A 26,552-nucleotide genomic window follows, 5' to 3' on the forward strand; every position below is an offset into this window, starting at 1 on the left:
TCTATCTATCTATCTATCTATCTATCTATCTATCTATCTATCTATCTGTCTGTCTGTCTGTCTGTCTGTCTGTCTGTCTGTCTGTCTGTCTGTCTATCTATCTATCTATCTATCTATCTATCTATCTTTTACAGCAGTAGTCCCCTAGGCACGTTGACTCCTCACTTGGCTGGGTTAGCATTGCCACGGGTCCAGGCACTTCTTAGAGGATAAATCAATAAGCCTTACAGTTTGGCAACTCTCCAAGGCTAGATGTTGCAGAGAAAGTCCTGACCTGGATTGGTAGAGGGAGTTTCCACACTTGGTAGTTCCCAATTCCAAAGAAATTGTAGATGCATTTCATATCTCTATTGCTATGGTCCAGAATACAAATGATATGCACAAAAATAGTACCAGGTCATTTTGGGGGAAAAGCCCTGGGAGTTGGGGAGATCACCTTCATGGGGAAGGTGAGCTTTAAAGTATAAGAGGAGGAAGTGAGGAGAACACTTCGGGTACTTCAGGCACACCATTGGAACAACCATGAGATAGGAGATGGAATCTAGAAAGAGAAAGATATTGACTGTCCCCTTGAGGCTTACATTCTTTTGGGGAAACAAGGTGTGAATCAATATAAAGTTAAGTAGGGATATGGGAGCTATCCACAAGTTATGGTAAGTGACAAACAAGTGGCACAGAAGATGAAGTGTTCTAAGTCATTGGCATAGGTCAGGGAAGACTTCCTGGAGGAGGTGGGATTGTAGCTAGCATTGAGGGCAGTCTAGGAAAGTCTTCCAAGTTAGGGGGGTGACTGAGTGACCAGGAGCAGATCAGTTTGGCTGGAGCAGAAAGAGGGTTCCTGAAGAGGAATAGCAAGAAATATCTGGGTTGTTTTCTACATTATCAACCCAGGCTGTGTTTTTCTGAGTTTTCCCAGAACCTAAAACTCCTGATAACTCTAAGATTTTATTTCATTTTTTACTTTTCCTTAATTTCTCTTGTTTATGTCCAGACTTTAGCAGAAGCCACCTTCATTTCTCCTTCCTCCTGCTGTCCTGCCTTCCACTGGAGCCTCTCCCATCCTTCCATTGGCTTCAATCACTCACTCAACTAATCAACCAGCATTTATTAGAGACTTACTATGTGTCAGGCACCGTGCTGGGTATTGGGGCTAAAAAGACAGAGATGAAATAGTCCCAGACCTCACAAAAAGAGGGAAGGAAGGATGGAAGGGAGGGAGGTAGGGAAGTAGGAAAGAAAGAAAGGAGGGAGGGAATGAAGGGAATAATCATTTATTGAGCAGCTACTGTGTGCCAGGCACTGTGCTAAGCACTTTACAATTATTATCTCATTTGGTCCTCACAACAACACTCCTGTGAGGTAGGTGCTATTATTATTCCCATTTTGCAGATGAGGAAACTGAGGCAAGCAGAGGTTAAGTAACTTGCCCAAGGTCACATGGCTAGAAAGTGTTTGAGGCCAGATCTGAACTCAGGTCTTCTGACTCCAGATCTAGCCATCCTTCAGGCCACTTTCCAAGTTACCAATTCTCTCATCACCAAACCATAATAGAGCCCAGGTTTTAGGATTTTCAAAGCATTTTCTTCCCAGCAACTCTACTGTGTAGCATTGACAGAATTATTATTATCCACATTTTAGAGATGAGGAAATTGTTGACCAGAGAAGCGAACCATCTTAGTCCAGGTCACCCAGCTCCTCAGGGGCAGAGCAAGGGTTTGCTGCTTCACCCAGGGCTCTCTTCATTGTGTCTCATGGCCTCTCACCACAGAACATGCGAGTTGGAGGGGACCTCATGGTATCACCCATTTCAATTCTTTTATCTTTGGAGAGAAGGAAACCAGGCTCAGAGGGACAATGACCTGTCCAAGGGCACACAGCTGTCCTTTTGGAACCTGGCTTTGGACAGAGACCCTTTGGGCATGGGAGAAGGACAGAAATGGGGCTCAGGAAGCAGCCTGTAAAATGCCTTGCCCGTTTTCACTCTCACTTCCTTCGTGGATGCCATCTTTCTAGGGGCTGCTCTCTTTAGCCTAGATGACTGTGGCATGAGGCTGTTTGAGGTTTTTAACTCTTTAGGCAATGAGCTTCCTGTATGGAATTGAATTAGGGTGCCTTTTAGGCTGCGTCGGGAAGAAATAGGTTGGGAAGGGGTGTGCTATCTCCTGTTTGTTTAACTCAGGACTCCTGAAAGCCCTCCCTAAGCTGGGAGAGCAGTATTATTGTATTTTCCCATCCCATATATGGGCCACATGAGCTGGGCTAAGTACAGGTTTTATGGAATGGCTTTTGTCCCGGGCACGGGGTGGTTTGTAGTGTAAATATTTTAACAGGTGCATAGCTTTCGGTGGGGGATTACACGTTGAATTTTTGAAAAGCCATGCCTGTAGTATTCATAAGATTTATAGCTGGAAAGCACCCCTGAGACCATGATGAAAATCAGAATTTTAGAAGCTGGGGTGTGGGGTGGGGTGGGGGAAAGGGCATTGTACTGAGATGTGGATTCAAGGTCTGACTTTGCCTAGCTGTGTGACTTTAGGTGGACTTTTACTTCCTTATCAGTAAAATGAGGGGATCATAGACCTGAAATTAGGAGGGATGTGCCTGCTTACTGCAACTCCATTTTACGGATGAGGAAACTGAGGCCTAAGAGGTAAAGTCATTTGTCTAATATGATAGAGGGCAGCAAGAGCAGAGCCCAAATTCAGGGCCCGGTCATTGGGTCCTAGGGTCCTAGATCTGGCTGAGGAGAGACCCCAGGAGCTCTCTAATTCAGCCTCTTCATTTGGCAGATGAAGAAAAGGAAGTTCGCAGAGGCCAGATAGCCAGCCAGGGTCATAAACAGCTGACTTGGGATTCAAAGCCAGGTCGTCCTGACTCTAAACCCTGCACTATGCTTGTTACACTTTTTTTTTTTTTGAGGTAATAGGGTTAAGTGACTTGCTCAGGTTCACACAGCTAGTAATTACCTGAGGGTAGATTTGAACTCAAGTCCTCCTGACTCCAGGGCCAGTGCTTTCTGCTCCTCACCCTTTGTTGAAGAAGGGATCTTTGTGCAAGTGTAGATCAGTCCCCCTGAAGTCCTTCTCAACTCTGAGATTCTGTGGCTTGGTGACACTGCCAGTATTTTTACTCTATGGATGAGGAAACATGATCTGAGAGATGCTGCTACCCAGGGTCCCACAGTAATGATGACAACTGACATCCATATAACCCTTAAAGGTTTGCAAAGCACTTTGGACATCGTCTCAACCGACAGGTGAGTTTGGTGCTATTTTATTCCCATTTTACAGAGTTGTAAACTGAGGTTTTGAGAGGTCCAGTGATTTGTCCAGTGCTGTACGGATGGTAAATATCTGAGTCCAAGCCCCCTGCCTCTATCCAGTGTACCATGACCCATGCAGCTTCTGGGTCAGGGGCAGGATTTGAATGTGGGTCCCTTCTGACTCCAGGCCCAAGACTCTTTCCATGACACCCCACTGCTTGCGGATTCTATGATCCATGAACTATTTTATTTGGTCAGTCATTTAAACATTAACTGCCTACTTTGCATAGAGGAAAGAATTTGATTGTGCACAGCAGAGTTGTCAAACATGGCACTGGTTGGTGGGCTCATGGGACCTGATACTCCCAAGATGGCCTGAGCCGAATTAAAATGTAATTGAGAAATATTTAACGAAATAAATAAAAGCAGTAGACTATAGATGATGTTAATATGTGCTTTTCTAAGTCAGTATGTAGCCCACAGCGATCCTTACGTACAGTTTCATGGCCCTGTTTTCACTTGAGTTTGACACCCTGAGATTCACAGAGGCAGGACCGCAGGACCTGGCCCCTTGGGGAGAGGAGAGGAAGAAGGGAGCTGGGTGTGAAGCCTGTGACTCATGTCTTAGAAAGACATCTGGGCTTCATTTCAGGAGGCTTCCAAGCTCTGTCAATTGAGTCAACTCACGTCTCTCTGAGCCTCATCTGTAGCATGGGGATGAGCATCCTAGAACTGTCCCCCACTTTGTGTTAGGAACCAATCAGTCAGTCATTCAGCATTGGTTAAGTGCATTCTGTGTGCCAGACTGGGGCTTAGTGCTGGAGACTCGAATATGAAAAAGAAAGACAGTCTCTGCCCTCAAGGAACTTACAGTCTAATGGGGGAGGGGGAAGACTATGTAAAAGGAAGATGAAAATCAGGAGCAGGGGTGGGGGCATGATGAAATGCAGGGGAATGGAAGAGATCTGTGTTCAGATTCTGCCTCAGACACTTACTGGCTGCCTGACCCTGGGCAAGTCACTTTACCGTTGTCTGTCTCAGTTTCCTCATCTGGAAAATGAGGATAATATTAGCACCTCTTCCTTCCAGGGCTGTAGTCAGGACCAAATGAGACAATATCTATGAGGCCTTTTGCAAATTGTAAAGTGCCATATAAATTCTAGTTATCATTATTGCCAGGAGAGCACAACGTAAATGCTGTAGGCATTTGATGCGTGTGAAAGATGAAAGAAGGCAGAGATGGCGAAGCTGGTATTTACCGGGCAACAAAATTGGATGCTGAATAGTAAGAAATGTAAGTTAGCATTCATATGCTTTAAGGTTTGTGAAGTACTCTACAAATATTCTCCCATTCTGTCCTCCCAGCACCCTTGAGAGGTAGGTGCTACCCATTTTACAGAGAGAAGAAAATGAGGCAGGCAGAGGTTAAGTGACTTGCCCAGGGTCACATAGCCAGTATCTGAGGCAAGATACTCAAGTACAGCCCTCTATCCAATGAGACACCCAAGCTGCCTGTCCTGTGTATGGATATGCTAGAGTAGTTGCACTTAGAGTCAGGAAGACCTGAGTTTGAATTTTGACTCACTAGCTGTGTGACCCTGGGCAAGTCACTTGACCTCTGCTTCAGTTTCCTCATCAGTAAAATGAAAGAAGGAAATTGAATGTCCTCTAAGGTCCCTTCCCAGCTAAATCTATGATCCTATGAGAGCTGCATTGTATTCAGACCAAAATTTGTTAACCCTTTTGTTTCCAGGGGTCTGAGTCTGTTTTTCCAATCAGCTGGGACCAGGAAGGGAATACTGGCGTTCTCCATGAAATGTTCATTGAGTTTCTTTCTTTCTTTTTTAATTTACTGTATTTCACTCTGGTTGGCATCCATTCCAAGTTCTCACCTCTTAAAGATGACTTCACCTTGCCCAGAGGGGCTCTCTTGCCAGAGCCTCTGGCTTGGGGCATCCAAGTTATGGGGAGGGAATGTATTCTCCTAGCCTGCTCAGTGTTTCTTGAGAAGGCCTGGGGCCTATGCTGCCAGTTCTGGGGAGGAGAGGCCAGTGGGCATGGAATGGGAGAGGGAGGAATAAAAGGTGGAGAGGATGATGGAGGTGGTATGGGATTGATGTGCACACAAGAGCTGGGTGGGGCAGCATGAGCTCAGGACTGGGACTCCGGTGATCCGAGTTTGAATGCCAGCTCAGCTGGTTGTTCATGTGTGGCCTTGGGCAAGTCATTTTTCCACCCTCAGACTCAAATCCCACATCTATAAATGCACTGCCCCGTCCCTGACTCACTTGGAACAGTTACAGGGTCCCTTCTAGCCCTAACACTTAAACATTACAAGAGCCAACGGAAGCTTGACAAGTGGCCTTTCCAGACCATTTAACCAATAAGGGAACCGAGGCCCAGCAGGAGGAAATCACTTGCCCAGATAACACAGCTGGTGAGTGTTGGAGCCAGGATCTGAAGGTAGACTTTCTTGTTTCAAGACCAGTTCTTTTCTCATTCTGATACGTATATGGGATGGTGTTGGAAATCGGATGCAGACAGCAGCTCGTCCACGTCGGCCCATCCTATGTGGCTCTTGTCTGTGTCCTCCCAAAAGTTCGCCTGATGTGCCGGATTTCTCCTGACATCATAGAGGTGCCAATGGAGCACTTTGGCCAGCATCCCTCATCCTTGATGTTGCCAGCCTGTCCTCTCTTTCTCTTGTACCATTCCTCGATGACGTCTCATGTATTGGTTGTGCTGAGTCCCTCCATAGTTATGTGATGCAGCTTGTTCACATCCACCAGGGTCCTTTCCATCAACATCCTGGTGAATCATCATTGTGTCTTTGGAGACACTGCTCTAGCTGGTGTGCTACCACACAGGGAGAATGTTTGTATTCAAAAGATGCTCCCTGTCTTCATGGGAATCTTGGAGTCCAGAGAAGAGCTTTGCAATTTCACAAAAGCAACAAGACCCATTCCTTCCTCCTCTGAAACTCTGGACTCAGTTTGTAGTTTGTTCATCTGTCCCGTCTTCTCCAGGTCTCTCTCTCTCTCTCTCTCTCTCTCTCTCTCTCTCTCTCTCTCTCTCTCTCTCTCTCTTTCTCTGTCTCTCTTTCTCTTTCTCTGTCTAAATATCTATATGCTTATGCCTATACCCATACTCATACCTACACCTTTACCATCTATAAATCTACATTTATATCTGTATCTATGACTGTATAATACCTCTCTATCCATCCATCTGTCTCTATCTGTGTGTGTATACACACAGATAGAAGAAGATTTGCAAGAAGTCCTCGGAGTGTGAAAATCCATGTCTTTTGGCTTGAGACCTGCTGTTCCTTGCACCGTATTAGTTTCTCTCCTTCAAAGGTCTCTTTTGGTTTGACAATTAATATTCTGATGTTGTATGCACTTTACCACTTTATGCACTGAGGTTCCTTCTAACTCTTCACATTTAAGATAGTAAATTCTAATCATAAGAGTTCTGGCTCAAGGTAGGAATCATTAAAATGGGGAGGGGATAGGGGTAATGGTAATAGGTGTAATGGCATTTTTATAACACTTTTGATCTATTAACATTATTTTGTTTGATCCTCACAACAATTCTGTAGAGGTAGGTACTAGTAGTATATCCATTTTACAAATGAGGAAACTGAGGCTCAGTGAGGTTAAAAGACTTGCCCAGAGTCATACAGCTAGAAAATATCTGAGGCAAGATTTGAGCCCAGGTCTTCCTGGTTCTAAGTCCAGTGTTCCATTCACTATGCCAAGCTATCTCTCATGGGCACACAGACATTCCCAAGTCATGTCATCTATGACTACCTTCCACAACCTTCTCAACCCTTGCCCACCATAACTTGGACTTTGAACCTAAGAAGCTGTGCTCTAATAGTTGACCTTTGGCATTATCTTGCTAGGTATCAAACCTCTATAAAATTTTAGATCATTCCCAAACCATGCCCCCAGGTTATCTTTCCCCAATTAGAGTCTACACTCCTTGAGGGCAGCCACTGTCTTGGTATTCATATTTGTATCTTCAGTGCTTAGCACAGTGTCTGGAACATAAGCGCTTTATTATTCATTCGTTCATTCATTCATTCATTCACTCATTCATTCCTTCCTAATTTTTCCAGGGGTCCTGCTTACTGGATACTATATTATTCTGTCTCCCTGCTCATAAGCTTCATCCCACAAGCAAAAGAGGCCAGTGCCAGTGGCCATTCAGTCAATAGTGGCTAAGGATGCCAAATATTGGCAGGAGAGCCATGGGGTGGGGTATGGTGGTGTGTGAACCAATTAGCTACAATTCACAGGAGGTATTAACTTTAGGATGGAGTCAAGAAAGTAGGCTCTCCCCACCCTTTTCATGCATAAAGGAAAATTTCACCATTGCTTAGGTTCTGGGACGAGTTCCCATAGCCTCGTTTGTTGGGAGGTACCTAAAGGACATGAACAAGTGAAGGGGTGAGGAGAATGAATTCAGGGACCTTCTGCAGGGTCCCTTTTTACTAATAGAGACAACCTATTATAGGTAAAGGGGCACATGACACAGAGGGCAATGTGGCCCCATCCCTTCCTCATCAGTTATTGGCTAGCTGAACCGTCAGTTTCCTAGGAACACACGTTTAGAGTTGAAAGCCTCTTGGATGCAGTTCAGTTCAACCGACTCTCAATTTTAGAGATGAGAAAACTGAGGCCACGAAAAGTAAAATGACTTCCTCAAGTCTCAGCAAGTTAACCTAAGGACCGGTATATAAAATGTGCTGGAAACATGTACCAAGCTTTCACTGGTATGGTCAACATTGTCTTTGCCTTTTATTGGCTTAGGTGAGTAGATCCTTAGAGTTTAAGTGACTGGTCCAGGGTCAGAGCCAGGATTTGAACTCAGGGCATCCTGACCTTGAGGTTGGCTTTCTACTACACCGTATTGCTTCTGAGTGTAAAGAAATCGACCCTCTAATCTAACTGACTGAATGGTCTGCCTTCACTGTAGTGGGTTCCCCTTCACTGACAGTCTTCCCACAAAGGCTGGATTGCCACTGGGGAGGAGCAGTGTGGAGGAGATCCTTGAGGTACATCTCAGATGCCTCCTAACTGAGATTCTGAGATCCTGGGTTAGAAGAGGCCTCAGGGCCCCAAGAAGCAGAGCTGGAACTTGAACCCCCACATCTCTCAACTCCGAGATCCTTTGGAGGGTCTGAGAGATCAAAATTATTTTCATGATAATCCTAAATCATCTTAATTTCTAACAAAGTAAATATAATGTTTTTATCTGTAAGACACATTTAAACAAAAGCTTTTGGGGGGAGGCATCCTTCGAAATGTTTGAGTGTAAAGGAGCCCTGTGACCAAAGAGCTTGAAAACATCTGAGTGAAAGGAAGTGGGAATGCCCAGCCCAGAGAGGAGCGCACCAACGTGGACCGGAAGAGCTGCAGCATGAAAGGCCTCGTGCGGAAGACAGATTATAGTAGATCTAAAGCTCGAAGGGAACAGAGAAGCCACTGAATCCAACTCCTATTTACAGATGGGGAAACTAAGGTACACAGAGGTTCAGTGACTTGGCCAAGCTCCACAGCTAGAAAATGTATGAGGTAAGATTTGAATCCAGGTCCTGCTGAATCTGAATCCAATACCCATTCTGTCCACTACGCTTGCTGCTGCTGTCTCCCCAGAAGAGGTTAAGTAGCTTCCTACTGGCACTTGTAGTTGTTTTTCAGTTGTGTCCAACTTTTCATGACCCCATTTGGGGTTTTCTTGGCAAAGATACTGTAGTGGTTTGTCATTTCCTTCTCCAGCTTATTTTACAAATGAGGAAACGAGGCAAACAGGGTGAAGTGACTTTCCCAGGGTCACGCAGCCAGTAAGTGTCTGAGGTAGGATTTGAACTCAGGTCTCCCTGACTCCGGGCCTGGCGCTGTATGCACTATGGCACCACCTAGTTGCCTTGGGGCCTGAGGCTCCTACCGTAGAGAAATGTCTCCTAATATCTATGTAATTTGATGAAGTTAAGCTTTCATGAGGACAGAGCTAGAAGCAATGGGTGAGTGGTGAAGAGAGAGCGTAGGCTTCATGGAAGGAAGCTTCCCCACCACTTGAGCCACCCAAGAGTGTCAGAGACTTCCTTGGGAGGGGGTGGGCTCCTTATCACTGGCCATTTTCAAGCAGAGATTGCATAATCTCTTAGGTGACAGGGCTGGGCCTGGAGTCAGGAAGACAAGTTCAAATCTGGCCTCAGACCCTTTGCAGCTGTGTGACCTTGGGCAAGTCATTGAACCTTTATCTGCTTCAATTTCCTCAGTTGTACCTACCTCTTGGAGTTGTGAGGATCAAATGAGACAGTATTTGTGAAGTGCTTAGCCCAGTGCCTGGCACATAGTAGGGGCTCACCAGATGTTTGTTCCCTTGTTATGGTACAAAAGGGATTCCTGTTTGGATGCAGGTTATACTAGATAATGTTTGGGGTTCCTCCCAACTATAATATCCTATGTATTTATTTCTTCTTAAGTGACTCTGGGCAAGCCGCTTTACTCTGATTGCCTCAGTTTCCTCATCTGTAAAATGAACTGGAGAAGGAAATGGCAAACTGCTCTGGTATCTTTGCCAAGAAAATCCCAATTGGAGTCACAGAGTTGGACACAACTGAAAACAGCAACAAAAAATTCTTTCTTTAGTCGTTTGGTTCAATTGGACTCAATACAACACACATTTCTTGAGCACCTACTGTGTGCCTGGTGTTGTGCTAGGCACGTGGAATACAAAGACATAGAAGAGAGTCCATGACCTCAAGCAGTACACATTCTATTGGGAGGAGGGACATAGGATGCTCACAAATTGATAAACACAAAATATATAGGAAAGACTTCCAAAGGAGAGCACGAGTAACCGGGGGCAAGTGGGGGATCAGGGAGGAGAAGGAGGCACCTGGGCGATGTGTTTGAGGAAGGTGGTAGTTCAAGAGGAAGGACTGCATACCAGACACGGGTGAATGCCTGAGCAAGGGCATGGAGGTGGGAGATAACAGCTAACAAGCCAGTATGCCAGGAATGCAGAGGGCGTGGCCTCTATATCTCCAAAGGTCCTTCTTTATCAAGCAAATCATGCTTTGACTATGTTGGGCACTGGGGATATCTGCCAGTTCCTTATCTTCAATATGAAAATATGTGGAAGGTTCTTCCGTCCTAAAAGCAAATACACAGACAAAACACACAGACACACAGACACACAGACAGACAGACAGACAGACACACACACACACACACACACACACACACACACACCCCTCAGCAGATTCTCCATCCTTGCTAGCTCTCACACTAGGTATCTTGTCCTCTGCTCAGCTTAATTCTGTACAAGGCAGCATTGCAAAGAAGGAGATTGCTTAGGGACCTCTATCCTGGAACCTCCCAGTCCTGTACCATCATTCTTAACCCTGGCATTACTGAATTTCACCCATTTTTTAACATGTCATTCACAGGTCCCCACAAAAACCTGAACTTCAAAAGCTATAAAATTTCTTGGAAAAAAGATACCAAGTTCAAAACAATGGTCCTATCTCTGACTCTTACGGCAGCCGTGACAAGCGCACTATCCACTGTGCCACCTAGCTGCCCTGGAGTCAGGAAGACCTGAGTTCAAATCCAGCCTCAGATACATAATAGCTATGAGGCCCTGGGCAAGTTACTTAACCTTGTTTGCCTCAGTTTCCTCATCTGTAAAATGAGCTAGAGAAGGAAATGGCAAACCGCTCCAGTATCTTTGCCAAGAAAACCCCAAATGGGGTCACGAAGAGTCAAATATAACTGAGAAAATGACTGAACAAAAGGCCATAATCTAGGCTAGAAGTGATGAGGGCCTGAATTAGGCTGTTGGTTGTGTTAGTAGAAAGGAGACATAGAAAAGAGATATTGTAGAGATAGAAAGGGCAAGATTTGGATGTGGACCCTCATGGCAGCTGTGACAAGCATCTGGACATACAAGGCCTCTTTACTGATTCTGTGTACCTTGGTTCAGACTCAAAATCCATGTTGACTCTCAGATTTCAGGAGGATGCTGAGTGGTCAACATGGCCTCTATCTCCTGAGTCTGAAAAGAAACCTGTTTTGATAGCAACCGTTTCAGCCTTGGCATTTCAGAGACAAATTTATCCCCAAGGCACCAACACAGCTAACTTTGGGGATATCCCCTTTGAAACCGTCCATTTGTATGGGAATTTCCTTTAGGGTTCTCCTCCCACTATGGTTGGCTGGCCCAGATTTGGTTTCTCTTTAGCGTTAGAGCTACTGTGAAAAGATCATGTTTAGAAGAAGGAACTGGAAATTTTATTTTTTTCAAATCACCATCAATGAAACCCAAGTTAATTTACGAAACAATAACTCTAATCAACTTTTCATTCTGTTTTGATTACTCCCCATTTCTACTGAGCACCTCAAGTTCTGGACTTCCATAGACCAGGTCCAATCTAGGTAACAGTCCCTGAAATCACTTTCTCTTTGACCCGTTTTCCTCACCCAAAGTTGCTTCTGAGGAATTTCAGAATTTAGTACAAATATGGCTAATGTCTAGATCTCCCCAGATTTGTTGTCCCCAGATGGTTGCCCAAGTACTAGAAGTATTTAAGTACTTATGGTAACATTGCAGACATTAGGTATAACCCACAACATCTAGCAGGCTCCAGACCCTGACCATATTTCTCCCTTTCTCTCTTTCTGCCTTGCCACCATAATGCTGTTACTGCTATTCCTGCTACTGGTGTACTCTCTATATGAGGATTCCAGAGACCCTGTCCTGGAGGAGTTCTTACTTCCCACTTTGGGCTGTGCCATCCCAATAGTTGAGTCTCATCAATGTGACCCATTATATCTAACCAGCCCTAGGCCCCTGACCATGCATCTCCCCACTCTCATCCCCAACTGGTTTCTAGCTTTTGCTCTGGGAGTGGTAATCAAATCAGCTGTACTGTTTCTTTTGGAAAAGGCTTATCAATCAACTGCCCTATGGTTTGTCTCACATTAAAAGAGCATTTTGTCTTCTTAGAGGTTGACTATCCACATAAAAATGAAATTTTCTTGAGGACAAGCACTGTTAACCTTTAGTACACAAATTGTAACACAGTTCTTAGAAAATAATTCATATATTCATTCATTTCACCTTATAGAAAATGCAAAAAAAAAGCCTCACAGGAGCCTACGAATGATGTAGGAAACATCATCATCATCATCATCATCATCATCATCATCATCATTATCATCATCATCATCATCATCATCATCATCATCGTCATCAACAGTAGCAGCCACCATCATAAGGGACTCAATAAGGGACTCCTCTTTCCAGTGAGCTCCTTCATCAGGATCCTCTAAGCTCCCCCAGATTAATAACGATTTGAACGCCTTTCAGAAGGAGACCTTCCTCCCCCTCCATTCCAATGAGTCTCACTTTCATTTCGCAGGTCATTAAGGCGATCAACATTCTACTACTATTCTAAGGGTTGGCATCCTCCCAGAAATAAAAGGCACTCGGAGCTTCCAGAAAGGCAACTCCCTCCTTATTGGCCTCATAGAGTCTGAATAACTCACGGTGATGAAAAGCAAACGTCAAGGTATTTTGCTCCATGTGTTGTGGCTCCAAGTCCCTTTCTCCTCTTCCAACTTGGGGCTCCCCAAACACAATGTTCTCCCTGTGGAGAACTTGCTTCTCAGCAATTCTCTACTTTTCTCTTGATGTCTGTCCAAGGATTCTCCAAATCGGAGTTTTCAGGAAGGCAGTCCTGTAGAGGAGATTCCCTTTTCTCAATCACTTCCCACAAAGGATGATGTTCTCTCTCTGGGGTGTGTATTCCGCTGCCATTTCCTTTCCAGGAACCAGAAGTCCATTCCCTTCTCTCGTCTTATAAGTGGTTCCTCAAATGGGTGACCCTTTCTTCTATGACATTACCTTGAGTTCTAGCCATATTCTTGGCTCATAATCTTTACTCTGTATTTTTTTTTTAAATGAAATATAGGGAGTCTATAAAGAAGTCTCCCTTTTATGAGCCACCACAAAGAATATGGATACTCTACCAATAATCCATACTACTGTAGTATGAGCCAACCTTCTTATCCCAAATCAATTCACACTGAGTCAAGAGTGGTCAAAGGAAGAAGTTACACCCTCAATGCAGCGATGTAAACACAGTCTCACATGAAGGTTCACTTCTCCATAAGCTGAGTAAATTGGTCAGAAAAATCCCCTGATCAGTCAATCAGTTCCCACTGAAATGCTACTATGTGTCACGTACTAGGCCGAGCTCTAGAGTATGGAGCAAGGCCAAAAATAGCACCTACTCTCAAGGGGCTCCCGGTCTAAACCTCTATACAGATATACTATCTCAGATGCTTGAGTTCCTGTGAAGACGTCTGCTCTTGGGAATAAGTCCAAGGCATTGAGTCAGGGGTGGATAAGTGTGGCATCAGCTAGTTTCACTTCCTACGCCTTCTATCTGCCCGCATGTTCCTCCTTCCCAACCTCTTAGAACGGTGGTCCTGGAACCTTAGAACACAACATGTTAGAAGGGGGAACAACAGACCTTAGAACATAGACTCCTAGGACATAGAATGCCAGAGCTGGGAGGAACCTTCAACAGAGCATTAGAACATAGAATGTTAGATATAGGAAGGCCCTTAGAACACAGATAGACCCGTAAGGGAACTTAGAACAGAAAACATTCAAGGTGAAAAGATCCTTCGAATGCAGAATGTGAGAGCTGGAAGTGACCTTAGAACATAGAAAGTCAGAGCTAGAAGGAACCTTTGAACCTAAAATGTTGGAACAAAGAATGCCACAGCTGGGAGGGACCTTTGAGATCATTTAGGCGAATTCCCTAATTTTGCAAAGAAACTGAGGCCCAGTGAGGGGGACTGTCTCTTCCAAAGTGTTGCCCAGCCTGTCGGTGGCTGAGCCAAGGCCTGGTTTCCTGGCTCCAGTCACTGCCTTCTTCCCGTGATTCTCCGTGGCTCCTTCATAATTCGTGCTGGGGACCTGTGGCTTTTCTCCAAAGACTTTTTTCTTCTCTTTTCCCAAAACAGACGAGGATTCTACAGCTTCGCTCGTAGCCTTGGAAGGTTTGTTCGCTCCTCCCTCTGTGCCGTGAAGATCATGCTTGTTCCCTGGGAAAGTTTCTCCTTTAATTATTTTCACATTTCAATGGCCTTTTTTACATATTTCTGTCTGAGGTTTATAAAATGCTGATGTCAAACTTGCTTTGGGCTGAATTGTTCCAGAAACATTTCGTTCCAGGCCCAGGGGAGTCTCTGGGACAGAATGGCATGGTGTTTGCCCATAAAGTCTTTGAATCCTCGAATCCCGGCCCGAGGCCTCTGAGTCTGACCCATCCCTGAGCAAGAATCCTTTCCGTGGAGGACTCTGTGATTGCTCGTCCTGGCTCCCCTGGGAGGCCTTCAAAGCCAGGCAGCCCTCACCCCTGACACCACCCACCCAATCCATGTGCTTACATTCCTATGGCAAAAGCTGCCAAGGGGAAATCTGAAAATCTTTCAGCGTTAACTTAGGGGCACAATATAAGGATATTTAACTCAGAAAACGTCCTCGTGTTATAAGGCTTTCTGCTCAATAAAATGAGGGGGTTGGACGAGATCATGTCAACAGGCCCTTCCAGCTCCGACATTCTATGTGCCAAGGGCTCCAGGAGTCACGCAATTTCACAGGTGGAAGTGATTTCACAGGTCATCTAATAAACCTGAATTCTTGTTTTTGTTATTGTCCTTGTTTTTATGCTGATTTAATTTCCAAATATATCCCTCTTTCTCTTTTCCACAGAGAGCTATCCCTTGCAGCAGAGAATTAAAAAAGAAACAGAAAAAAAATACCCAGTTGATCAAAACTAGCCATCATGTCAATGGACTCTGATATCTACGGTCCCCTGCCTCTGCAAAGAAGGAAAAGGTGTGTGTAGGGGGAGGTACATCTATAATTTCTTCTTCAGGCCTAGGATCCAACATGCACCTTACTTATGACACGTAGTCCACTAACTTCCTATGAAGACTTCAAAGGATGGGGTACTCACTACCTCCTGAGGCAACCCATATAACTAGGAGATGGTTCAAGGTGGTAGGAAGTTTTTCTTATATTGCTCTAGAAGACTGGGAGGGTTGTCAGGTGGATGAAGGATTGGCCGTATTCAGCTGGGCCCCAGAGAACAGAACTGGGGACAATGGGTGGAAGTCAAAGAAAAGGACAGATAGCCTCAATATCAAGGAGAAAGTCATGAACAATTAGAAATACGGGGAGAATCCCAGCCATCAGGGAAAAGAGAAGGACATTTTTGGCTATTGTGACTTTCCTGCGGCCTTGAAATCACATCACCTATCACCTCCTGCCTCTGCCTGCTTCCAGACGGGGTGCTCTCAAGCGAGGGGACTGTGAACTTTTTCTAAAAACAATCATTTGATGACTGTGTTTCAAAATATGGACTTCCTTTGTAATCCCATGTATTTGATTATATGCACTTAAAAGCTTTATTCTGAGATGGGATCTATAGGCCGTACTAGCCTGCCAAAGAGGTCCTCGGACAACGACGACGACGACGACGATAATGCAATAGCTAGCATTTATATAGCTATATGAGATTTGCAAAGCGCCTCACAAATATCTCATTTTGTCTTCACAACAACACCGGGAAGTAGGTGCTATTATTAATCCCATTTTACAGATGAGTACATTAAGGCAGATAGAGAAATTCTTGACCTCTCCTCTTCTTCCCATCCAGTAATGAGCTCTCCAGTGCTCGCTTGGCCCTTTGTTTTGTGCCTTTCTAATGTAGGACAGCTAGGGGGCGCCATGGTGCGCAGAGTGCCAGACCTGGGGTAAGGATAACTCATCTTTGTGAGTTCAAATCTTGCCTCAGACACTTATTAGCTTTGTGACCCTGGGCAAGTCATTTAACCCTGTTTGCCTCAGTTTCCTCATCTGTAAAATGAGCTAGAGACGGAAATGGAAAACCACCTCCAGTATCTTTGCCAAGAAAACCCTAAATGGGGTCACCGAGAGTCAGACAGGACTGAACAACCCAATACAGCAATGTAGTGACCGTATAAATATGTATATTGTGGTAGCCATTTTTATATCCCATAACTTTATTAATTACCCCATAACAGCAGGGACCTTGTCTCACCCAGACACAGTGACTTCTATCAGGGCTGAGAATGGTGCTTAATGAATGGTACTCGAATGCACGGAGTGGCCCCTCAGAAGATGGAAGTGAATCTGGAGTTGAAAGGGACCTTTCATGCCATCTAGTCCCACCTCTTCCCTTTGCAGATGAGGAAACTGAGGCTCAGAGATGTGAAGGGACTTGGCGAGATCACATGGATAGTAAGGAGCAGAACTGAACCTCAAACTTAGAATAAATAAACAAGCAAATAATTAAGCAAATAAGCAAATAAATAACTAGTAGATGATGATGGTGATGGCTGTTTACATTTGCTATCTCATTTGATCCTCATAATAACCCTGTGAGGGAGGGGCAATTTAATATCATCCCCATTTTATAGATAAGGAAAATAAAACTGAGATAGGGTAAGTGACTTGATTGGTATCACAGTCAGTACTTGTCAGAGAAGAGATTTGAACTTGACTCTTCCTGACTCCAAATCTAACACTTTCTCCACTTAGAAGACCCTGCTGCACAGTGACCTAGAGCACTGTTACCTAAATTTCCTGAGCCTCAGTTTCTATATCTGTAAAATGAGGCTGCTAAATAGTTCCTCCTTCCTTAGGTTGTTGTGAGGGTTCAGTAAAATGGCATGTGTAAAGTACTTTGCAAACTCTAAAAGCCCTTACAAATGTTAATTTCTAAATTCTAAATTTCTAAAAATTCTAAATGTTAAAATGAAGGGTTCAGGGAGATGGGAGGAGCCCTGGAATGAGAGTCCAGACTTCACTTTCCTGCTAAGCAGCTGGCCAACCTTAGGAATACCACTTCCCAGCTTTCACAATAACACCCACCCTGTAAAAATGAACAACGCTGGAATGCTTGAGCACACTGAGCAACACAATGGCGGCCAATCCCAAGGGCTGATGCTGACTCTGGCCGCCCATCTCCTGACAGAGGGGTGATGGCCTCCATAAGCAGAAGGAGACAACCATTTTTGGCCATGAGCAGTGTGGGTATTTGTTTTGCCAGATTATACACATTTGTTGTAAAGGCTTTGTTTTCCTTTCTGTTTTTTTAATCCCTCAAGGGAAATGGGTGAGGAAATAAATACTTGTGAGATGGAAAAAGTAATTAAAAACAAAAAGAAAATCACTTCTTCTCTGAGTCTCAGTTCTATAAGTTACTCATGCTGGAAGGCACCTTCAGCCATACCCAGTCTCTAATTCCTTCGTTTAATAGAGGGATACTGAGACCCAACGAATTTACCAGACTTGCTCAAGGTCACTCAATGAGTTAACAACAAGGTTAGGACTTAAACCCAGGCTTCCTATTTCCCATCCCAGCCCTCTTCCCATCACACCATGGAGGGATTCTTGGGTCACATGATCTTTAAGAGCCCTGTGAGCTCTAATGTTGGAGGCTTCTATGTAATTGGAGCGAACCGGCCACAGCTGAATGCAGCTGTATAAACTGACATTGGCCAGCCCCCTGCCTCTAATGGGGCAGAGACACAAGAGAAGAGAAGTCGGCAATGTTTTAGCCGTATGTCCCTCCCGCCCAGCCTGCATTTAGGAGACTGTTGACTTTGGGGCTCAGGGGCAACTCTGCTTTCTTCAGTTTTCATCTAAGCCCGGGAAGTTCACTCTTCTCCAACTGTGATGGGGTAGGGGAAGGAGGGTTGAGCACCCTCCAAATGTGTGATGCTTCAGAACCAGATGTAATCTGTCCAGCTGTGGAAGGAGAAATCCTACCACCAGTCTTATTTTTAATGGGAAGGTGTGCTCTGTAGAATTGACTCTGAGTTTTCAAAATGGAAATGGGTGCTTCTCCAGATGTGAACATTCAGTGTGGCCCCTGTGGGGATGCTTAGAGATACAGCTGTCTGCTGGGGAAGCTTGAGACAAAGCCTTCTTTGGAAAAACAGGAGCCAGGCTGGGGCCCAGGTCCAGAGAGGCCATCCTGTGTCCTGTTCTCCTGCAAAGATCAGTGGACCGAAAGCACCCAGGAAGAGACTGCTAACCATTGTGGTCCCCTGGCATAGGGTTAGGAGGGACATAGGCCCTCCTGCACACTCATAAGAGCAAGATCTAGGACTTACCAATCCACTGCTCAACCAACACTGTTGTCTTTATGGAGATGGTGCATACTGACTGCTGAACTTGGCTGGAAGAGCTGGAAAATACTGGTTAATGTTTATATAGCACCTACTATGTTCCAAGGATGGTGCTAAGTGCTTTAAAATTATTATCTCATTTGATAATTTCATTTGGATCAAAGCAGCCAACTAGCATTTATTAAGCACCTACTATGTGACAAGTATTGTACTAAATGTTGAGGATACAAAAAAAGACCCCCCCCAAAGAACAAACAGTCCTTTATTCTAAAGGAGCTCATGGTCTATTGGGGGAAACAACATGCAAATAAGATACAAACAAGATGTTGACAGGACAAATCAGGAGGTCATCTCTGAGGGGAAAGGCACTTATATCAAGAAGGACTGGGAAAGTCTTCTTTATAGAAGGCGAGATTTACTCTGAGACCTGAAGGAAGCCAGGGAAGCCAGGAAGTCAAGATGAGTAGGGAGAATGAAAGGAATAGGGGAGAGCCAGTGAAAATGCCTGGAGTCTTGTGGGAGAAGGACATTGTGCTGTCTCGAAAGCCACAAAAGGATTGGTCTCCACGGGAGAGGTTGGAAAGTGATGTGGTTTCTGCAGTGGCTCAGAAGTCATTCAAGTTTTTATGAAAAGAGAAGAGAGAAAGAACGTTGACTGAGAAGATCAGAGCTATAAGAAAACTTGTTGACAATAAATGAGGGGTGCTCAGGGTACGGCAGAACAGCCCAGGTGAAGGGAGCACCTACCCCAAGTGTTCCTGAGATGAGGCAGAACTGACTCAGAATGAGACTGAGTGACCATGATTGGGGTTCAGTGGCAAGGTGATGAATGAGTCAGCTGCTTGCAGCCAAATGGAGAAATAATCAGATTACTCTGCCACCCCGAGTGAAAAATGGAATATGGAACACGGAATTCCTGTGTGTGTCTTCACGAAATCTCACCCCAAGTCCACTCCTGGACTTTACTGCTTCTTTTATCTATATTGTTAAATCCTTTCTCAGTTGTGTCCAACTCTCTGCGACCTCATTTGGGGTTTTCTTGGTAGAGATACTGGAGTGGTTGGCCATTTCCTTCTCCAGCTCATTTTATAGGTGAGGAAACTGAGACAAATGGAGTTAAGTGACTTGCTTAGGGTCACGCAGCTAGAAAGTGTCTGAGGCCAGATTTGAACTAACAGAGATGAGTCTTCCTGACTCCAGGCCCAGTGTTCTACCCAGTGCAGCACCACCAACTGCCCCTTTCCCTGCATTGTTCCCTCCTAAATCTGACCTTTTGCAAGGGGCATTTCCCATTCCTTCCAGCTACCACTGCCTTTTCCTCCAAGATTACCTTTTATTCACTTTGTATGTATTTTGTATATACTCATTAATTTACTTGTTGTTTCCTCCTTTAGAATGTAAGCTCCTTGAGGGCAGATACTGTTTCATTTTGTCTTTGTATCCCAAGAATCTGACACGCAGTAAAAAGTCAGTCAATGAGCTAACATTTATTAAGAGCTTACTATGTTCCAAGTACTGTGCTAAGCACTGGGATACAAGTAGAGGGAAAGACAGTCTCTGCCCTCAAGGAGCTTACATTCTAAGGGAGAAAATAACACATAAAAGTGAGATGAAAAATAGAGGAGGAGAGAAGGGTCCCCCAGAAGGGCATGGCAGAGGAAATGCAGCCTGGAGAGGAAGGAGACATGACTGGCCTCCATACATGGATACCCTGGGGTGAGCCCTCCCATCAGAGAGGGAGAGGCTGTAGGAGCAGAGAGGCCTTCCAACGTGTGAGCTCCAGAGATGGAGTGCGGCTGCCGAGTGAACAGCCGGCGTAAGGTGGGAGAAGTCTGTTGTGCAGCCTGGAGAAGAAACACTTACTTGTTGAATGATTGATTGGTTCCTCACCCCATAAAACTCATGGAAACTGAAGCTGGAATGAGACTTAAAGGTCATGTAGTAAATCCCTCTCCTTTTATAGGTGAGGAAAATGCAGCCCGGAGACATTTAGTAATGTGTCCAAGGTCACACAGGGAGGAAGAGCCAGGGTTTACACTCAGATCCTATTCCAAATCCAGAGCTCGAACCCTAATTCTCTTTTTCCTCCTCTCCCCTCCATCCGTAAGTCTCGCTGAGAAAGGAAAGTAGAGGGTTCGCCGGGTGATCCAGAGTGGTTATAGAGCATTTTTGGATTGTAGGAAAGTGGTGGAGCTGTAGCCCCACCAGGGCTGATACTGTACGTTTTCTTTCTCCCTGAAGGAGGTAGCAAGGGGAGAATCCTCTCCCCAATCCTTCTCTACTGCAGTCCCCTTTGGGTTAATTGTAAAAGTCTATTTCAATTCCATTCAGGGTCATATTTTATCTGCTGACATAAATCAACCAGTTTCTGGAGCAATGTCCATTCATCATTGACTCATCCTTCCCTGAAGAGGCCCTGAGGACTCCAAACCCCTCCATCAGCATGCAGGTCCATCCATTGGTGAGGTGATCACAGTCTGTCTCCTCGCTGATGTGCTTTGACAGGACTCCGGCCTCCTGGCAGGCTCCTGGCTCCCAGTGATTCAGAGCTGTCAGCTAATGGAGCTGAAAGAGAACATTTGTGACGGATTTATAATGGGCAGGTTTTCACTTGATGACCTGGGAAAGGAGATGCGGATGCTATTGAAGCCAAACCAGACAATGTGGTGGGGAAATGAAATTGATGGGATTGTCCCGGAGAAGAAGATCTAGACAGGGGGTCGATCAATCTGGGTCCGAGTCCCTGCTCTGCTGATGACTTGCCTTATGACGTTGAATAAGTCATTTAACATTCCTGGGCCTCAGTTTCCCCATCTGTAAAATGAAGGGATTGGACTAGATGACTTTGACGTCCCTTCCAGTTCAGATGTTGTAAGGCAGAAATGTCAAACACATGGCAGGAGCTGGGTTAAAACGTAGTTGGGAAGCATTTGATAAAATAAATAAAAATAGAGTAAAACAGAAAATGTTTTTGTGTGGTATTCTAAGTCAATGTGGGGCTCATAGGGATACTTCTATATGATTTAGTGACTTCTGTTTCTATTTGAGTTTGACACCACTGCTCTAAGGGATCTGTACTTTATCTAGTCCTGTATAACATTTCTTTATTTTGCTTTATTTATTTAAAAATAATTATACCTAAACATTAATTTAAAAAAAATTTAGTTCCCTTTTCTCTCTCCCTCAGCACATTGATAAGGCAAGCAATATGATATCAATTATACATGGGAAATCATGCAAAATGTATTTCAATATTATATGTTATCATATTATTATTATTATGCTTTCCTATTATCCACGTTGCAAAAAAAGCAAGAAAAATTAAGTGAAAATAGTATGCTTCAAACTGCATTCAGAGTTCATTAGTTAGATTTCTTTAAATCACTGATTTCTCTAAATCAATCAATCAATTAAAAAGATTAGGCACCAATTATTTGCCAGTCTTTCTACTTGGCTCTGAGGCATCAGTGGCATTCTTATTAAGCCTGAAGATGACGCAAAGCTAAGGAAGGGAGCGGGTGTGGGTAGCTAAGACACAGGATGTCAGAGTTAGGATCCAAAAGCTCCTTGACAGGCTAGAGGACTGGGCTGAAACTAATAAGACGAAATTCAACAGAGATAAATTTAACATCTACTTGGGTTCAGAAATGGACTTCCCAAGTACCGGATGGGGGTGGGTGGCTAGACAGCAGTTCATATGAAAAATAATTGAGGGATTTAACAGATTGCCAACTCAATGTGAATCAATAGTGTGGCATGACAGCCAAGACGTTTAACCTGGTCTTGTCCTGCATTCCAAAAGTTAGAGCTTCTAGGACTAGGGAGGCGAAAATCCTTTGCCCGGGTCAAAGCTCATCTGGAGTACTATGTTTAATTCCAGGAATCACATTTTACTTTTCAAAATTTTTTTGCAAATATTTATTCATTTATTTTTTAAACATTCATTTAAAAAATTGAGTTCCAAATTCTCTCCCTCCCTTCCACTTCTCCCCCACTCATTGAAAAGGCAGGTGATGTGATGTGATATGATATCAATCATCCATGTGAAGTCATGCAAATACATATTTCCATGTTTTCCATGTTGCAAAAAAAGAAGAAAAATAAAGAAAGTGAAATAATTATACTCCAATATGCACTCTGGGTTCAGCAGTTCTCTGTCTGGAGGCAGATAGCATTTTTCATCACGAGTCCTCCAGAATTTTCTTTGATCATTATATTGATGAGAATAACTAAGTCTTCTATGCTGATCGATCATTACAATATTGCTGTTACTGTGTACCCTGTTCTCTTATTTCTGCTCACTTCATTTTGTATCAGTTCATAAAAGTCTTCCCAGGCTTCCCTGAAATTTCTTACAGCACAGTAGCATTCCATCACAATCATATACCACGCCTTGTCCAACCTTCTCCAACTGATGGGCATCCCTTCAATTTTCAGTTCTTTGCCACTGCAAAAGGAGCTGCTATAAATATTTTTGAAAAAATATTTTTGCTTTTCTTTTTCTTTTCTTTGATCTCTTTGGGATATAGACCTAGCAATGGTATTGCTGGGTCAAAGGGTATGTACAGATTTATAGCCCTTTGGGTGTAGTTCCAAACTGTTCTTCAGAATATTTGGACTAGGTCACAACTCCGCTGGCAGTACATTAGTTTCCCTATTTTTCCACATCCCCTCCGCCATTTATCATTTTCCTTTTTTGTCATGTTATCCAATCTGATAAATTTGAGGTGGTACCTCAGAGTTGTTTTAATTTGCATTTTTCTTGTCAGTGATGATTTAGAATATTTTTATGTGACTTTATAACTTTAATTTCTTCTTCTGAAAACTGCCTAATCTTATCCTTTGATGATTTATCAATTGGGGAATGACCAGTTCACAATTCCACCAACAATGCATTAGTGTTCCAATTTTTCCACATCCTCTTCAGCATTTGTCATTTTCCTTTTATGTATGTTAGCCAATCTGAGAAGTATAAGATGGTACTTCAGAGTTGCTTTAATTTTCATTTCTCTAATAGGTAGAGATTTACATTTTTTTTCATGTGACTGTTGATAGCTTTGATTTCTTCTGAAAACTGCCTGTTTATAACCTTTGGCCACTTATCAATTGGAGAATGGCTCTTCTTCTTCTTATTTTTTATAAATTTGACTCAGTTCCCTATATATTTGAGAAATGAGGCCTTTATCAGAGAAAACTGCTATAAATGCCCTTCTCCCCAATTTCCTGCTTTCCATCTAATTTGGCTGCATTGGTTTTGTTTGTGCAAAAACTTTTTAACTTCATGTAATCAAAGTTACCATTTTACTTCCTATGATCCTGTTTCTTTTTTGTTCATAAACTCTTCCCTTAACCATAGATCTGACAGGCGAAATCTTCCACGTTCCCCTAATTTCCTTATGCTATCACCCTTTATTATCTAAATCATGCACCCATTTTGACCTTATCTTGACATACAGTGTGAGATATTGTTCTATCCATAGTTTCTGTCAAATTGCTTTCCAGTTTTCCCAGATGGAGCCATATTTTTTTTTTTTTTGGGCAATTGGGGTTAAGTGACTTACCCAGGGTCACACAGCTAGTGAGTGTCAAGTGTTTGGTCTGAGGCTGGATTTGAACTCAGGTTCTCCTGACTTCAGGGCCAGTGCTCTATCCACTGCACCATCTAGCTGCCCCCTGGAGCCACATTTTAGGAAATATGATTCAGAACAGTGATGTCAAATTCAAATGGAGACAGGAGCCACTAAGCCGTGCCTATGGATCCTTGAAGGTCGCATAGTGACTTAGTTTTAAAATATAGTATTATCCACGTTTTATTGTATTTTTATTTATTTTGTTAAATATTCACCAATTATGTTTTAATATGATTCAGGTTCTATTTGAGAGTGTTGATCCAGAGAACTCATTTTCTGGTCCTCAAACTCCTTTGTTGGCATTGGACTAATGGACTAAGACTTTTGTAAAACCTTGGATATCCATTTAAATTTAGGTGGCTAAATATAGAAGGAGCTGGGTGGCACAGTAGATAGAACATTGGTCCTGGGGTTAGGAGGACCTGAGTTCAAACCCTGCCTCAGACACTTCCTAGTTGTGTGACCCTGGGCAAGTCATTTAGCCCTGTTAATACAAAAGAAATCAACTTTAGGGAAAACTGACGTAGGCATTGGTTCATGTGAAAAAGATATAGGAGTTTTCCTGGATTTATGGTAGTCTTACCTCAAGGATCCCTCTGCCAAATCTCACCTCACCTGGCTGTTTGTGAAAAATGGGTTAAAAACGTGACAAGCTATCAGGCAGAAGGGAAGGGGGAAGGAAATAAGCTATGTGCCACGTGCTGTGCTAAGAGCTCTTTAAAAATAGTAATATCTCGGGGCAGTTCTGGCCTTGGTGTCAGGAGGACCTGAGTTCAAATCCTGCCTCAGACACGACACTTCTTAGCTGTGTGACCCTGGGCAGATCACTTAATCCTGATTACCTCACCAAAAAAAAAAAGGCAAAAAAAGATATCTCATTTGATCCTTACAACAACTCTGCAAAGTAGGCGCTATTATTATCCCCATTTTTACAAGTGAGGAAACTGAGGCAAATTGAGGTTGTGACTCAACCAGGATCGCACACCTAGGAAGTGTCTGAGGCTGGATTTGAACTCAAGTTCTCTTGACTCTAGGCCCAGTGTTCTATCCACTGTGCCACATAGCAGAGGGATCGGGGTGGGGTGGAGGTCTTCTGCTTGGACCCAAAAGACATGACTAGTAGTAGTGAGTGAAAGGAGCAAGAAGAAGCAAACTTAGGTTTGATACCAGGAGAACCCCTTCCCCTCCCCAGCCCCCCAAGAACTAGAGCTAGTTCAAAGTGGAATGGGCAGATTCACCAAGTGGGGATCGCATTTTAGGGGGGTGCTTTGGAGGCAGAAGGACCCACATCTCAAGGGCTCTTTATGGCATGGGTTGGGCTAGGCATCCATTTCCCAAGCCCCTCACCTCTCACTCTTTCTGTTAATTATCTCCAATTTATCTTGCCTGTGGTTTGAATGTTATCTCCTCCATCTGACTGTGATCTCTTAATGGGCAGGGACTGTTCTTACCTTTCTTTATATCCTCAGCACTTAGCACAGTGCCTGGTACATAGTAAATGCTCAATAAGTATTAATTGACTTGACTTAACGATGTCTCTTTCAACTCTGAAACTTTGAGTCTCTGTCTTGAGGGATGGCAGCTGTCCAATCTGGGAAGAATAAGATGGTGCTTCAGAGTTGCTTTCTCAGGTAGGAAGAGGGGGTGTGACCTGTCTTATGATTTCATTGGAATGGGCAAGCGGTCCCTTTTTTTCCCCTGTGTATTACAGTCTGAAAGAGTTATCCTGAGCCCTAGAATTTAAAGGATATGCTCAAGGTCGTATCCCCAGTATCTGGAGTTTTAGAACCCAGGTCCTTTTAATTTCCCAGTCAACTCTGTAACCATTACACCAATGAATTATCACTTGTACTGGTATCAAAGAAACATAGGAAGAACAGGAAGGAAGCCTCCATATATTAGGGAGACCCTTTATGAAGAATTTATAGAAAGGCATGAAGAGAACAATGTCAGACAACCAAGCATCGATGGGGAAGCTGGAGACAGTGGCCACATCGGAGAGATCCTGGCTCTGTCTAAGGCTCAAGGTGATGGAGAAGCCTGTCAAAGCAGTGGCTGGACCTCATCACGGAAAGGCTGAAAATAACCAGACTGGTATATTAGGTTAATTATCTTAATCGTTGGATGCATTTTCCTCTCACTATGGACTTTCTCTGTCTTTTTTCCCCTCTTCCTGCCAATCTCTGTCTATCACTTGCTCAGGGTCCACTTTCTCCAGGAAGTTTTCCCAGAGCATTCTTCACTTAACGTTGCTCATTGCACATTTTATGGGTCATCGTTTAGGTACCAATCTATCTTCAACTTAGATTTTCTTTTAAAAAATATTATTTATTTTAATAATTATAATATGCAATATGTTAATTATTTATAATTTATTTATATTTATGTATAATCAAATAGGCAGTC

This window comes from Vombatus ursinus, unplaced genomic scaffold (genome assembly GCF_900497805.2).
Source record: "Vombatus ursinus unplaced genomic scaffold, bare-nosed wombat genome assembly UNPS02009824.1, whole genome shotgun sequence".
Taxonomy (NCBI): Eukaryota; Metazoa; Chordata; class Mammalia; order Diprotodontia; family Vombatidae; genus Vombatus; species Vombatus ursinus.